Below are 14,764 nucleotides of genomic sequence, written 5' to 3'. Positions count from 1 at the left end.
CCGCCTTTGCTTTGGATAAGCTGTTGTTGCCCGGCGGCAACTTTAATAGGGCGCTATACTCTAAAGCCCCCTTTCGACTCCTTACGGGCCCAACGAAATGTGCAGTGCGGGCATGGCGAGATGCTACGGTGGCCACGGGCTGGGGTGGTAGACTGACACGTATGACGCCACTATACGACTCGGAGCGACTGGGCAACCTGTGGAAGACGAAGGGGTTTGAGAAATGGGACATGATTGGGATTAGTACTGTGGGGGACCTTTGGACACGTGGCGCGGTTAAGTCCTTTGAATCACTAAAGCTGGAGTACCGGCTCGACGATAAGGAGTACTTCCGTTATATGCAGGTCAGACATGCCTTGTCTTCTGTCTTCCCCTCCGGTACTGATGTTCCGCAGTCCTCCCCTTTGGAGGATCGAGTTCTAGATGGCCATGTCCCAGACAGTACCATCTCCTTAATTTATAAAAAGCTCATCCATAACAGAGCTGACCAGCTCGAGAAGCTCCGGGCTTCCTGGACTGCTGACGGACTTGAATTGGACGACGAGGACTGGCAGTCCGCCGTGTCCTCCCCTAAGGAGGTGGCTATTCCGGCACGACTTCGCTTTGTCCAATTGAAAATCCTCCATCGCGTGTATCTTACTGGAGTGCGTCTGGTGCGAATGGGTCTGATTGCTGACGGACGCTGCAGGCGTGGGTGTGGGATGGATGGTACTTTTCTTCATGTTCTGTGGGAATGTCCAGTGATTGTAGCGTATTGGTCGAGGGTGCATGAAGTTATGAGTCGTGTCACGGGGGTCCCCTTGCTTCCCGAGGCGCGTCGTTGTCTGTTGAATGTGTGGGAACCGTCTGACTGCACTGCTGCCCAGACGCTTTGGGTCACCCTGGGCAATATGATCGCGAAGAGGGATATCGCACAGCTCTGGGGCTCCCCTAGACCGCCAGTGCTCAGTGCCTGGAAAGAAAACATGGACTGGTCCATGTTTCGAGAGAAGACGGTATATGAGGCCCGGGGGCGCCCTGGGAAGTGGTCCAGAGTTTGGACTCCCTGGAACACCTATCGTGGAGACATCTGTTCTCCTCCACTTGTCTACGAAGTCCCTCTCCCCTCCTCTCCGTGATTTCCGTTCCTCTCCTCCACTCACCAAATGCGTTGCTCTCTTATGCGCGCCACCCCCCCCTTACACTCGCTTTTTCTCCTACATCCATTCCCCTCCTCCCACCTCCAGCAACCCTTGCCACCATGATACCATGTGTTTGTTTGTTTGTGTTCAGTTCAACAAAAACATAAAATTAAACCTCTCTTATCCTGATTTGTATGATACTACGCTCTTGCCGATAATGATGATGTGATAGATTGCTCCAGCAACGTTCTGCCTGATATAACATTTTTTGCTCAACAAGTTTTTGTCATAGCGGCCGGCCCGGTGGGGTTGTAGGCAGACGCTGTGTATCGTGCACTTGTAAATAAAGGTTTTCAAAAAAAAAAAAAAAAAAAAAAAAAGAATACAGAGACAATGGGGTTTATATACCTTGTTTGTTGATGTATAAGCATGGAGACTCAAAGAGGAGGTACAAGCATCTACAAGAATAACTATCAACTAACATGGGCAGACAAAAACCTCATACTCAGCAACGTGGGAGGGGACATAGGACAGCTTAGTCAGTTGAAACAGCCTGACAGTTACATTCTAAAGCAGGTGCATTCTAGCAGCTACAGGTCTTTCTGAGCATGCACAGTGGTTTGGCTCAGTACTGAAGGAGGTAACTACAGTTGATCACTCAAACAGAATAGGAAGGCAGGCAACAGTGAGGATGTCAGAATCACATGGCTAACACATGGCTTATGCAAATGGATGCCGTAAACAAAATGGCTTCAGCTTATGCTAACAGTAATTCCTGCGATTTCCACAGACAGTCCTTTTAGCATTAGCTGAAGACATCGCTCTGTAATAGAGGATACATGAAAATTATCTTCCATATTAATTAGCTTCAACTGGCTAATCTCTTGATCAGTTACTAGTTGAGTATTTACTTTCGGCACATTACGTTTAATGATGTACATAGAATGCAAGTAGAAATACATAGGGAACAAAGTATTGGGCCTCATTGAGTGCACAGGCAGCAGGAACACAGAATCGCAATAAATATACATAAGGCGGATAATAACTTCCAGCCCCAAACAGAGAATAGTGTCCAGATCCATCCAGTCCAAGTCCATGTCCCTGAATCGGGTGGATTTCAGTGGCTATTTTATGTAATTTAGAAATTGCCTCAAAAACTGAAGGGGCTTGTTCAGGGATATACACGCAGCAACTGCTCCCAATGATGCAGAATGCTCCACCACGGTCCGCTAAAACCACATCACGGACCATCCTGTTTTGGAGCGCCACAATTCTTGCAATTTGTAGTTCTTCCGTGAGTATTCCAAGTGCCACGGCTGTCTGATTGGTTACAGCCTCTACAACACATGTCAAGCGACTTATTTTTCTACTGTTTAAGGCCGCACCAACAAAGAAGAATAGTCCCAAAATAAAGTAAACATACTGCTGCAGTGCAGTATCTGTTTGATCCATCTCATCATGATTTATTGTTCTCTTATATCGGTTCTTAGAAATGTCATTATACAATTTATATTCTTTGTAGTAGGATGTAGGAGCCAAAAACACAGGTGGTGATAAAAAGGACACGTAGCAGCTACCTGACCACCCAATACGTAGGTGGTAATACCCTTTACTTCCACAAATAAAATATGTGCTGTGTGATGACAAAAAAACTACTATGTTTAGTGTTTTAGTGCAATCACTTTTCCCCACAGGAATGCTACCAATACTGCTCACACATAGGTCTGCTTGCGCTCTAGTAACTGTCTCAACTACAGTCTGAAGTGTTGTAAATGCATAAGTAGCAGATGTTGTGCCACCCAGTATTTAATCTGTGCCTGTGCTTTACGGTGCTCAGCACTGGCACTTAATTGCCAGTACTAGGGCTTATGACTGTCTGCCACATGGTAGTGGTGTCTGCCAATTTAGGTACGAGCACAGCAACTTCTTTTTAATGTTTCAATCCAAGTTTCCAATTATTAGTATTTGTCTCCAAATCCATTCTTATTGCTTTGGGGGCCTATAATAATATGAATTGCCACACTTTTAAGAGTTTGATGATTAGTAGTGTGTTGGTGCTGTCGTTGGCAGTGCTGCCAGGGGCGTCGGATGGTGCAAGCTCTAGTGTCCTCCTGTCGAGGACCCCTGCGCTAAATTTTTTTCAAATTAAGCACTGGTTCCACAGGGCAATTTCAAGCTAGACCCATCAACCCACAGTTCCCAGTCAACACTAGAAAGGGGCGTATCTTGTAGGTCAACATGACCCTTTGTTTGCTCTTCAGTAAGGAATATACAGTCATGTGACTCTTGTAACTGAGGCTGAGTAGCTGAAAATGGCAATAGTGTAGCAAGGTTTAGGGTCGGACATCTATTCAATTTGATATGTGGGCCCAAAAGTGTCAATTCTTAACCTTTCGAGCGAGCACTAGTTAAGTGTTGTGTTTTTGTTTGGTTCAGAAGAGTATCAACTGCATGGGGAACTAACACAAGCAATCTGTGTGACAAGACTATTCCGTCACTCTGATGTATGGCCACAGCTGTCGCCACTACCGCTCGAAAACACCCAGGCAACGCACGAGCGACTGGTTCAAGGACAGCTGAAAAATAGGCACTGGGATGCTGCTTATCATCGTGTGTCTGGGTTAAAACCGAGATAGGGTAGAATGATTTTACACTGTATAATATGTGCTGTTGCTTCTTTTGATGGTTTTACATTGTTTTACATGTGTCTTTTGTATATCTTTGATGGTCAATTCGGCCGAAATAAAGATTGAATAAATAAAAAAACCGAGATAGCACAACCGTCCTTCTCGTGTACATAGAGTGTGAAGGCCGTAGTGTAATCTGGAGTTCCTAATACTGGTGCAGAACAAAGAGCTTGGCGTAACTGCTGAAAAGCATTCTGAGATTCAGTAGTCCATGGGAGAGGCATCGGAGTGTCTTTAGTCAAAAAGGGCCAACAAGGGCTCAACAATGTGGGAAAAGCCAGGAATCCACTGCCTACAGAAAAAAGTAAGGCTAATCAGTGCACGAACATCCTTCTGAGTACAGGGCACAGGTGTGTCCAAAATAGTTTAAATGCGATCTGGTGTGAGTGCATGTCCCTTCTTAGACAGGAGGTGACCTAAATAGGTAACCTGCTGTCTACAATTTCTTTCGAGAGACCTTGTGATGATGGGATGCAAGAAATGAAAGCAATAACAGTGTTCCGTCTTCACACTGTTCAGTATTATCAGCTGCCAACAAGATATCATCGGCATATTGAATAAGAGCCACCACTTTTGGCACAGGGAAATATCAAGCTGTCTTTTTAATGCCTGGCTATAAATGCTAAGACTCTCTGTATACCCCTGTGGAGCTCTACAGAATCTGAAGGATCGATTATTCAAAGTGAAGCCGAACAAGTAACAGATGTCAGGGTGACTAGGTATCGAGAAGAAAGCATTCTTCAAATCGATCACACTGAATGTAGTTGCATTAGGAGGAACCATAATAAGAAGTGTTGTGATGTCAGAGACTACTGGATATTGAGGAACGACTATCTTGTTTACCTCTCACAGGTCAATGATGAATCTATAAACCTTAGTATCTGTGTCTTTTTTCAAAATGGGAAGAATAGAGCTATTTCAGGTATTATAGGGGACTTCTTCCACAACCCCCACTCTGATCAAATCCTGAACAAAAGAGATTTTATATTGGGGCAATCGAGGCAATGAAGCACCTTACTTTACTTGAATACGTACTGGTGGGATAACCATATGTCCCACCTCGGTATCAGATGTAGCCCACAAAGAACTAGGTAACGATGCTATAGTAACATCCTCTTTAATGAGGCAAGACCTTTCAACATTGGAATAGTTGTCATTTAAAATAACACGCACACCTTCTGGGAAAAATGCATTGTAGCACGAAAATGTTTGAGCATATCGATACCCACAATATTATTCGGTGTGTTATGGGAAAGCAGAAATGGACATGCTGCGGTGAATTTATCAAGACTAAATGCAAGTGGCTGCGACTGTGGGCTAAAGGAAGTCCCATCGAATCCTATCAATGTTATCATTGCGCCAGACAGGGGAGCCTTAGGAACCAATTGTTTAGACAGAGCACTAAGATTAGCTCCTGTATCAACCAGAAAACGATCAGTAGAACCCAAAACGTTTGCATCGACATAGGGCCCCCATCTACTGGGACCTCAACTGGTTCTTCACCCCATCCTAGGCATTCCTATGCATAATCAGAATCCTTAGGGCCATCAGCCAAGTATTCAGACATTTGGTACTGGTTTTGTCTGTCAAAGGTATTAAAATAAGTAGGATTAGATTCAGCTGCCTCATATCTGGTACGATAATCCATGCCTCCCCTATTTCCTGGGTTCCCTGGGTGACCTGTCATACTGCCTCTACCCCGATGATACTGCTGACCTTGCAAAAGTGGGCACTCAGAACGCCAATGCCCAATTTCCTTACAATACGCACATTGATCAGAAGACAAAGTTGTTTGAGGGAAAGGAAGTACACCAGGGCAATACATCGGCTGCCCACCTCTCGTACTACCTCTAAACGGTGGACCATAGACTTGAGCCAACATGACTTTAATTTTTAGATTCTTTACCTTTTTATCCTCCTTGACTTTCCCTTCCAATGCCTGACACTCATAATACTAGGCCATAGTTAAAAGGGAGACGGGGGAGGATGTAGTCCATAAATTCTCAGTGGCCTTCAGGCGATTAGCTATTTCTGACAACATGTTAGCGACAAATTTGTGGATGAACAGATGCTTACCCATGTCTTCTGTTAATGACTAATGACTGCCCACTAAAGTCATGGATGTCTCTTCGAATGGTGTAAAGAAATCAGAAACGGACTCATCCGCCTACTGCTTGCAAGACGCTAATGTAGCCCAATCTATTTTCTTAGGGGGTATAAGAGTTTTCAACTTAGTTACAATGGCTTTGGGAAGATCTAATATCACTTGTGGTTTCTGCACAGGCGCTCTACCAGCATCTAGTCCCTCTAACTGCACCCAAGTATCACCATAAGCTACATTATCATCTACCTTCTGAATCGATCTACACATATCAGGGGGTAAAATAAGTCCAAAGAACATGTCAATATCAGGCAATGTCAAGGTGCAAGAACTAATAGCTCCTTCTACCTCTTCATAAAAAGTGGCTGGATATTTGTGTGGATCAGGCAAAGCAGCTTCAAGAGTCTGCTCTACTCCAAGGGGTATAGACACAATAATAAATGAAATATCCTTTTGTGTTATCTGAAGTTTTATCGTCACTTCTTCCAGCGCCCTTTGGAGGAACACAGAAAGGTGCAGGTGCACACCTCGGTTTCACAGTAACTACAGGATTACCAGTGTCTGTATCTGTCCCTGTAGCTCCTTCTTGGTGTACTGGGATCTGAAGTATTTTCTCAGCTGCTGCTTTCTCAGCTGCCTTTTGTCCTCTTGTAGTCGGAATACATCAGCGCGCAACTTAACCACTCGCCTGATTAGATCAGACACACGTGAAGGGAGAAAGGTGCTATTGTATAACTGTTTCTAATCAGGAACTTATACCAAGATGCTCTAGAGTTTTGGAATATTTTCTAAATTTAGCCATTTTCTCACAAGTAAATGTCTCTAAAAAATATAACTGCTCTAATTCGGACCATTGCTGAATCACAACTAGAATCTCTGAAACAGGGTCATGCCCATAAGCTGCTTTACGGGCAGCGGATCTAAGAGTGTCCTTATGGTCCGTGGTTAAAGTAGAGCGAGTTGTCCACCTGTCTGATTTATCCTTATCTTTCTCATCCGCAGACCATTGCTCTTCATCAGACACTTCATTCTCAGGGCCACTAGGGAATTTTTACGGAGGCGGAGGTCTATCTAACAAAATGGAATCATCTTGTGGTCTTTTAAGCATGGGATAAAGGGGGCGCCGAATAGAGTACTGGCCAGTTACCTCTAAATGATGCTCCCTGTCTTCTTTCTCTTTTATTTCCCTCTGCTCTTTATTTTTCAATTCTAATGCTTTCTGGTGAATTGACTTGCGCTGTTCTTTTTTTGCTATAGATACTTCTTTCCTTACCCTCTCATTCACCTCTGTCTCCCACATTTGTACACAATCAAACATAGCTTGTCAACTCTTTTTCCTCAATAGACACTGCTCAACATACTGAATTTTTTTAAGGTCAAATGACCCATTGACAGGCCATCGTAGATCTGGATCCTTTTTAGTGTTTTTGTTCCATAGTGTACTATACATTATGGAAGAAATACCGTATTTAATGTACATAAACATATTAGGTGTCCCCTCTAGGGGAGCCAGCTGAGTACTTTCTAAATCCATATTGGTACCACCAAAAATGCAACACATTCTACGAAGTGCGCTAGGAGCAGGCATGCCAAAAATATTACAATCCAATATAATATTATAGCCAAATAGTATTTATCCTGAGTATATAAAAAGTGGAGAAAAATCTCCTCATTACCTGCCTTTATTTACTGCAGTAAATAAACAAACAAAAACAGAATCTTGGTCAAGCAAATCTAAAACAAGTGTCGCTTCAGCAACCTTACCAAACCAAAGTCTTCAACCTCCACCTGCCAAGCTCTGGGTCCGGCCATCACCTGGAGGGTCAGATCGGGAAAACCCGAAAACACATCGGTCTGCAAAGATAAAAGGTCTTCTCGTGCAGGGTACCTCCGCAGGAGACTCCTGCCCTCCGTTAAGACCACACTTTCGGATGGCTGCATCTACGATGAGTCCCTGTTCAGGCGCCAATATGTGGAAAAATAAGCCTTTTTTGGGGCTCCCTGCTGCAAGGGTTCACCCTTATCAGTCCACTGATCCTTAAACCAAGAAGATAGAGATTGGCACAGAGGCTGGAATATCAAAAAATACGTTTGTTAATCAGTTTTGAGTGGAACTTCATCAATACAGCACGCTCTGGCACTGTATGAGATAGTACAAGGAATACAGAGACCATGGGGTTTATATACCTTGTTTGTTGCTGAATAAGAATGGAGACTCAAAGAGGAGGTACCAGCATGTACAAGAATAACTATCGACTAATATGGGCAGACAAAAACCTCTTACTCAGCAACGTGGGAGGGGACATAGGACAGCCTAGTCAGTTGAAACAGCCTGACAGTTACATTCTAAAGTAGGTGCATTCTAGCAGCTACAGGCCTTTCTGAGCTCTGGCACAGTACTGAAGGAATTAACTACAGTTGATGACTCAAGCAGAATAGGAAGGCAGGCAACAGTTAGGATGCCAGAATCACATGGCTAACACAGGGCTAATGGAAATCAATGCCGTAAACAAAATGGCTTTAACTTATGCTAACAGTAATTCCTGCAATTTCCACAGAGCTACCCCATTAGAATTCCCTGATTAGTCTCTCTAAGCGGCAGAAAAGGAATGGGGGGATGTGTAATGGGAGGTTTGTGAAGTAGTATAAGAGCCTAGGAAGGATTACCGTTTTTGTCATTGCTACCCTTCCCAGTACTGACAGTGGCAGAGTTTTCCAAAAGGCCATTTGGGACTGGACTGCTGTTATGGCTTTGCCTAAGTTGCCATCTAACAGATCTGCCGGGTTTCGGTATATTTACAACAAGGGGTGGTGAGGGACAGAGTCTCTGAATTAAGCAGAAAGCTCTCACCCAGTCAAGAGATCAGGGCTAGATCCAACACCGTTTTTTAGCTCACTGCACCATCCCAGTTTCAGAACCTGGCTGTATGCAAATTACTCTGTTCCTGTCCCAGTGCATGATGGGAACAGGGCAAACCAAACTACAAAAGCCAATTCTTAAACTGGGAAGGAAACAAGCTCCCGGGGACCGGTTTCTGGCATTACAGCCGTCTTCGGCCCGGTTTGCTTGAATCCTGATGGTGTAATGAGCAAGGGTCTCACATCTGAGAATACCCTTCCACGCTTAGGGTGGACAAAAATATTTACAACAAGGGGTGGTGAGGGACAGAGTCTCTGAATTAAGCAGAAAGCTCTCACCCAGTCAAGAGATCAGGGCTAGATCCAACACCGTTTTTTAGCTCACTGCACCATCCCAGTTTCAGAACCTGGCTGTATGCAAATTAGTCTGTTCCTGTCCCAGTGCATGATGGGAACAGGGCAAACCAAACTACAAAAGCCAATTCTTAAACTGGGAAGGAAACAAGCTCCCGGGGACCGGTTTCTGGCATTACAGCCGTCTTCGGCCCGGTTTGCTTGAATCCTGATGGTGTAATGAGCAAGGGTCTCACATCTGAGAATACCCTTCCACGCTTAGGGTGGACAAAAATATTTACAACAAGGGGTGGTGAGGGACAGAGTCTCTGAATTAAGCAGAAAGCTCTCACCCAGTCAAGAGATCAGGGCTAGATCCAACACCGTTTTTTAGCTCACTGCACCATCCCAGTTTCAGAACCTGGCTGTATGCAAATTAGTCTGTTCCTGTCCCAGTGCATGATGGGAACAGGGCAAACCAAACTACAAAAGCCAATTCTTAAACTGGGAAGGAAACAAGCTCCCGGGGACCGGTTTCTGGCATTACAGCCGTCTTCGGCCCGGTTTGCTTGAATCCTGATGGTGTAATGAGCAAGGGTCTCACATCTGAGAATACCCTTCCACGCTTAGGGTGGACAAAAATATTTACAACAAGGGGTGGTGAGGGACAGAGTCTCTGAATTAAGCAGAAAGCTCTCACCCAGTCAAGAGATCAGGGCTAGATCCAACACCGTTTTTTAGCTCACTGCACCATCCCAGTTTCAGAACCTGGCTGTATGCAAATTAGTCTGTTCCTGTCCCAGTGCATGATGGGAACAGGGCAAACCAAACTACAAAAGCCAATTCTTAAACTGGGAAGGAAACAAGCTCCCGGGGACCGGTTTCTGGCATTACAGCCGTCTTCGGCCCGGTTTGCTTGAATCCTGATGGTGTAATGAGCAAGGGTCTCACATCTGAGAATACCCTTCCACGCTTAGGGTGGACAAAAATATTTACAACAAGGGGTGGTGAGGGACAGAGTCTCTGAATTAAGCAGAAAGCTCTCACCCAGTCAAGAGATCAGGGCTAGATCCAACACCGTTTTTTAGCTCACTGCACCATCCCAGTTTCAGAACCTGGCTGTATGCAAATTAGTCTGTTCCTGTCCCAGTGCATGATGGGAACAGGGCAAACCAAACTACAAAAGCCAATTCTTAAACTGGGAAGGAAACAAGCTCCCGGGGACCGGTTTCTGGCATTACAGCCGTCTTCGGCCCGGTTTGCTTGAATCCTGATGGTGTAATGAGCAAGGGTCTCACATCTGAGAATACCCTTCCACGCTTAGGGTGGACAAAAATATTTACAACAAGGGGTGGTGAGGGACAGAGTCTCTGAATTAAGCAGAAAGCTCTCACCCAGTCAGGAGATCAGGGCTAGATCCAACACCGTTTTTTAGCTCACTGCACCATCCCAGTTTCAGAACCTGGCTGTATGCAAATTAGTCTGTTCCTGTCCCAGTGCATGATGGGAACAGGGCAAACCAAACTACAAAAGCCAATTCTTAAACTGGGAAGGAAACAAGCTCCCGGGGACCGGTTTCTGGCATTACAGCCGTCTTCGGCCCGGTTTGCTTGAATCCTGATGGTGTAATGAGCAAGGGTCTCACATCTGAGAATACCCTTCCACGCTTAGGGTGGACAAAAATATTTACAACAAGGGGTGGTGAGGGACAGAGTCTCTGAATTAAGCAGAAAGCTCTCACCCAGTCAAGAGATCAGGGCTAGATCCAACACCGTTTTTTAGCTCACTGCACCATCCCAGTTTCAGAACCTGGCTGTATGCAAATTAGTCTGTTCCTGTCCCAGTGCATGATGGGAACAGGGCAAACCAAACTACAAAAGCCAATTCTTAAACTGGGAAGGAAACAAGCTCCCGGGGACCGGTTTCTGGCAATACAGCCGTCTTCGGCCCGGTTTGCTCGGTATACGCGCATTCCAAGGTAGCAAAATGTGGTAGCGCACCACTGAACTTGTTCTCTCTTCAGTGCATTTGGTTACTCAAGGGTTTAGTCTCTGCTTGTGCTGTGGCTTTTCCCGGTTGGGGCTTCTATTACCAGCTAGAGGTTTCTGCAATTAATTTCTTTACCGCACTTAGTCCTGGCCTTTGCTAAAGAGCGAGGGTCTCCTTGTCCCTCTTATTGGACCTTGCACTATTTCTCTTCTGAGCCCGTCCGCTTCTCCGCTGCTGTCTAATATCCACTCTAATTCTATGTTGTCAATCAATCAATCAATCGTGCATTTATAAAGCGCGCTACATACCCGTGAGGGTCTCAAGGCACTGGGGGGGGGGGCTCTTCGATCGAAGAGCCAGGCCTTGAGAAGTCTTCTGAAGGCCAGCAGCTCCTGGGTCTGTCGTAGGCTGGTAGGGAGGGCGTTCCAGGTGCTGGCGGGAGGTAGGAGAAGGATCTGCCTCTGGCGGTGCTTCTCCGGATATGAGGAACTGTGGCGAGGGCGAGGTTGGCAGAGCGGAGGCTGCTGGTGGGGGTTTGGAAGCTGAGTCGGTCGTTGAGGTATGTGGGTCCGGGGTTGTGTAGTGCTTTGTGTGCGTGGATGAGGAGTTTGAAGGTGATCTTCTTGTTGACGGGTAGCCAGTGTAGGCCTCTCAGGTGGGGTGTGATGTGGCTGCGTCGGGGGACATCGAGGATCAGACGTGCAGAGGCGTTCTGGATTCGTTGTAGTCTTCTCAGGAGCTTGGTTGTTGTTCCTGAGTAGAGGGCGTTCCCGTAGTCGAGTCTGCTGGTGATGAGGGCCTGGGTGACGGTTTTTCTCGTGTCGGGAGGGATCCATTTGAAGGTCCTGCGGAGCATTCGGAGGGTGTGCAAGCCGGATGCGGAGACGGCATTGACTTGCTTTGTCATGGAGAGGGCGGGGTCGAGGATGAACCCAAGGTTGCGTGCATGGTCTGTGGGTTCCGGGGCAGTGCCTAGCGATGTGGGCCACCAGGAGTCGTCCCAGGCTGATGGGGAGGGTCCGAGGATGAGGACCTCCATCTTGTCTGAGTTCAGCTTCAGTCTGCCGTCCTTCATCCAGTCGGCGATGGCCTTCATTCCTCTGTGGAGGTTGGCTTTGGCGGTGTGGAGGTCTTCGGTGAGGGATATGATCAGCTGGGTGTCGTCGGCGTAGGAGATGATGTTGAGGTTATGTTGTCGTGCGACGTGGGCGAGCGGTGCCAATAGATATTGAACAGCTTCAGGTTGAGGGAGGATCCCTGTGGGACGTCGCAGATGATCTCGGTGCTTTTAGAGCGGAAGGGTGGGAGGCGGACGCTCTGGGTTTGGCCGGGAAGGAAGGAGTTTGTCCAGGCCAGGGCCTTCTCTTGGATTCCGGCATCGTGTAGGCGTGCTGATAGGGTGCAGTGGCAGACCGTGTCGAAAGCTGCTGATTGGTCCAGGAGGATGAGGGCGGCTGTTTCTCCTTTGTCCATCAGATCCTGATGTCGTCGGTGGCGGTGATGAGGGTGGTCTCGGTGCTGTGGTTGCTGCGGAAGCCGGATTGGGATGGGTCCAGGATGTTGTTGTCTTCGAGGTAGCGGGTTAGCTGTTTGTTGACAATCTTCTCTGTCACTTTTGCCGGGAACGGGAGCAGGGAGATGGGTCGGAAGTTCTTGAGGTCCTTGGGGTCCGCCTTGAGTTTCTTCAGTAGGGCGTTGATCTCGGCGTGCTTCCAGCTTTCCGGGAAGATTGCTGTCTCAAAGGAGATGTTGATTATTTTTCGGAGGTGGGGTGCGATGGTTGTGCTGGCTTTGTTGAAACGTGGTGAAGGCAGGGGTAGGATGGGGATCCGGAATGGATGGAGTTCATGGTTTTGATGGTGTCTTCGTCACTGACGTTGGACCAGGTGGTCAGGCGACTGGTGCGGGTGGAGGTCGCAGGGGTGGTGGGTGCCAGGGGGTCGGAGTTGAAGCTGTCGTGGATGTTGGTGATCTTGCGGTGAAAGAAGGAGGCCAGGGAGTCGTACAGGTCTTGTGATGGTGGGATGTCGTTGGTGTTGGAGCTGGGGTTGTAGAGTTCTTTCACGATGCTGAAGAGCTCTTTGGTGCTGTGTGCGTTGTTGTCTAGGCGGTCCTTGAAGGCGGTCCTCTTGGTGGTCCTGATGAGTTGGTGGTGTCTGCAGGTGGCGTTTTTGTGGGCTGTGTGGTTGTCTGGTGTTCGGTCGCGGAGCCATTACTTCTCCAGCTTCCGACAGGTGTGCTTGGAGGTCTGGAGGTCTTCGGTGAACCAGGCGGCTTTCTTGTTGGTGTGGTTGTTTGTGGAGATCTTGAGAGGGGCGAGGGTGGTGGCGCAGTCGTTGATCCACTGTTTGAGGTTGGTAGCGGCGGTGTCTGGGTCGGTGGGGTCGGCGGGTGGTCTTAGGGTGAGGGTGGTCAGTTGGTCCTTGGTGACCTTGCCCCAGCATCGGCGAAGCAACTTTGGTGCGGTGGAGTGTGGTGGGTTTCCTGAAGGTGAAGTGGACGCATCTGTGGTCGGGCAAGTGGCGTTCGTTGGTGTGGTTGAAGGAGACGTGGGGGCTTGTGGAGAAGATGGGGTGCAGCGTGTGTCCAGCGGCATGGGTGGTTGTTGTCACGAGCTGTTTGAGTCCGAGGTTAGCGAGATTGTCGATCAGGGCGGTGGAGTTGGCGTTGTTGTTGTTCTCGAGGTGGAAGTTCAGGTCCCCTAGGAGGACGTAGTCTGTGGAGGCGAGGGCGTGGGTGCTGACGAGGTCGGCGATGGTGTCATCGAAGTGTGGTCGTGGTCCGGGTGGTCTGTAGATGAGTGTTCCTCTGAGGATCGTGTTGGGGTCGATGTGGATCTGGAAGTGCATGTGCTCGGCAGTGGTGAGGGTGTCTTCGATGTTGGTCGAGACTCTGAGGGTGTCCTTGTGGATGATGGCGATTTCCCCGCCGACTCGGGTGGTGCGGTCCCTGCGGGAGATCTTGTAGCCCTGTGGGATGGCTATGGCGATGTCTGGTGCTGAGGTGGCGTTCAGCCAGGCCTCCACCAGGAAGGCGACGTCGGGGTGGTAGAGTCTAGGAGGTCCCAGAGCTCGATGACGTGCTTGCGAGTGGAGCGGGTGTTGAGGAGGATGCAGCAGAGGTGGTTGGGTTCTCTGGTTGGTGGCTTGGTGGGCTGGATGCTTGTGAGTCTGCAGTTCCGGCAGGTGAAAAGCCCTTGGGTATGCTTCGGGATGGCCAGGTAGCAGGGGTGGTCTTGTCCGGTGTTGAGTGCGTGGAGGGTGCTGGAGTCGTAGTGCAGTCTGGCGTTGCGAAGGGCACGGATACCAGGGGTTCTGGTGCTGGGCGCGGTCCAGGCGCGGACAGGCGAAGACGGGCTTGCCTTTGGGGCGCCTTTGACGCGCCATTGGCACGCCCGCTGTGCGTGTCCGCTGCGTTTCCGCGCGGCGTCCTCCATAAGAGGCGAAGTGGGAGGGAGGAGCAGCTGGGAGGCGAGAGCGGGGCGACCAATGGGGACGGGACGCAGAGGAAGGGGGCGGGCCACAGGGGAGCAGTGGCAGGAAGTGGGGAGCGGGTAAGGCACCGAGGGCAAGGGGCAAAAGGGAACGGGTACAGTGAACTGGAAAAATACAGAACAATGCAGGATATACAGTAGCAAGAAACTGATGCAGTCACCAGGACGCAGGAGCAAACCC

This window comes from Lissotriton vulgaris, chromosome 5 (genome assembly GCF_964263255.1).
Source record: "Lissotriton vulgaris chromosome 5, aLisVul1.2, whole genome shotgun sequence".
Lineage (NCBI taxonomy): Eukaryota > Metazoa > Chordata > Amphibia > Caudata > Salamandridae > Lissotriton > Lissotriton vulgaris.
The sequence above is the reverse complement of the archived record's forward strand: the minus strand, read 5'-3'. Positions refer to the sequence as shown.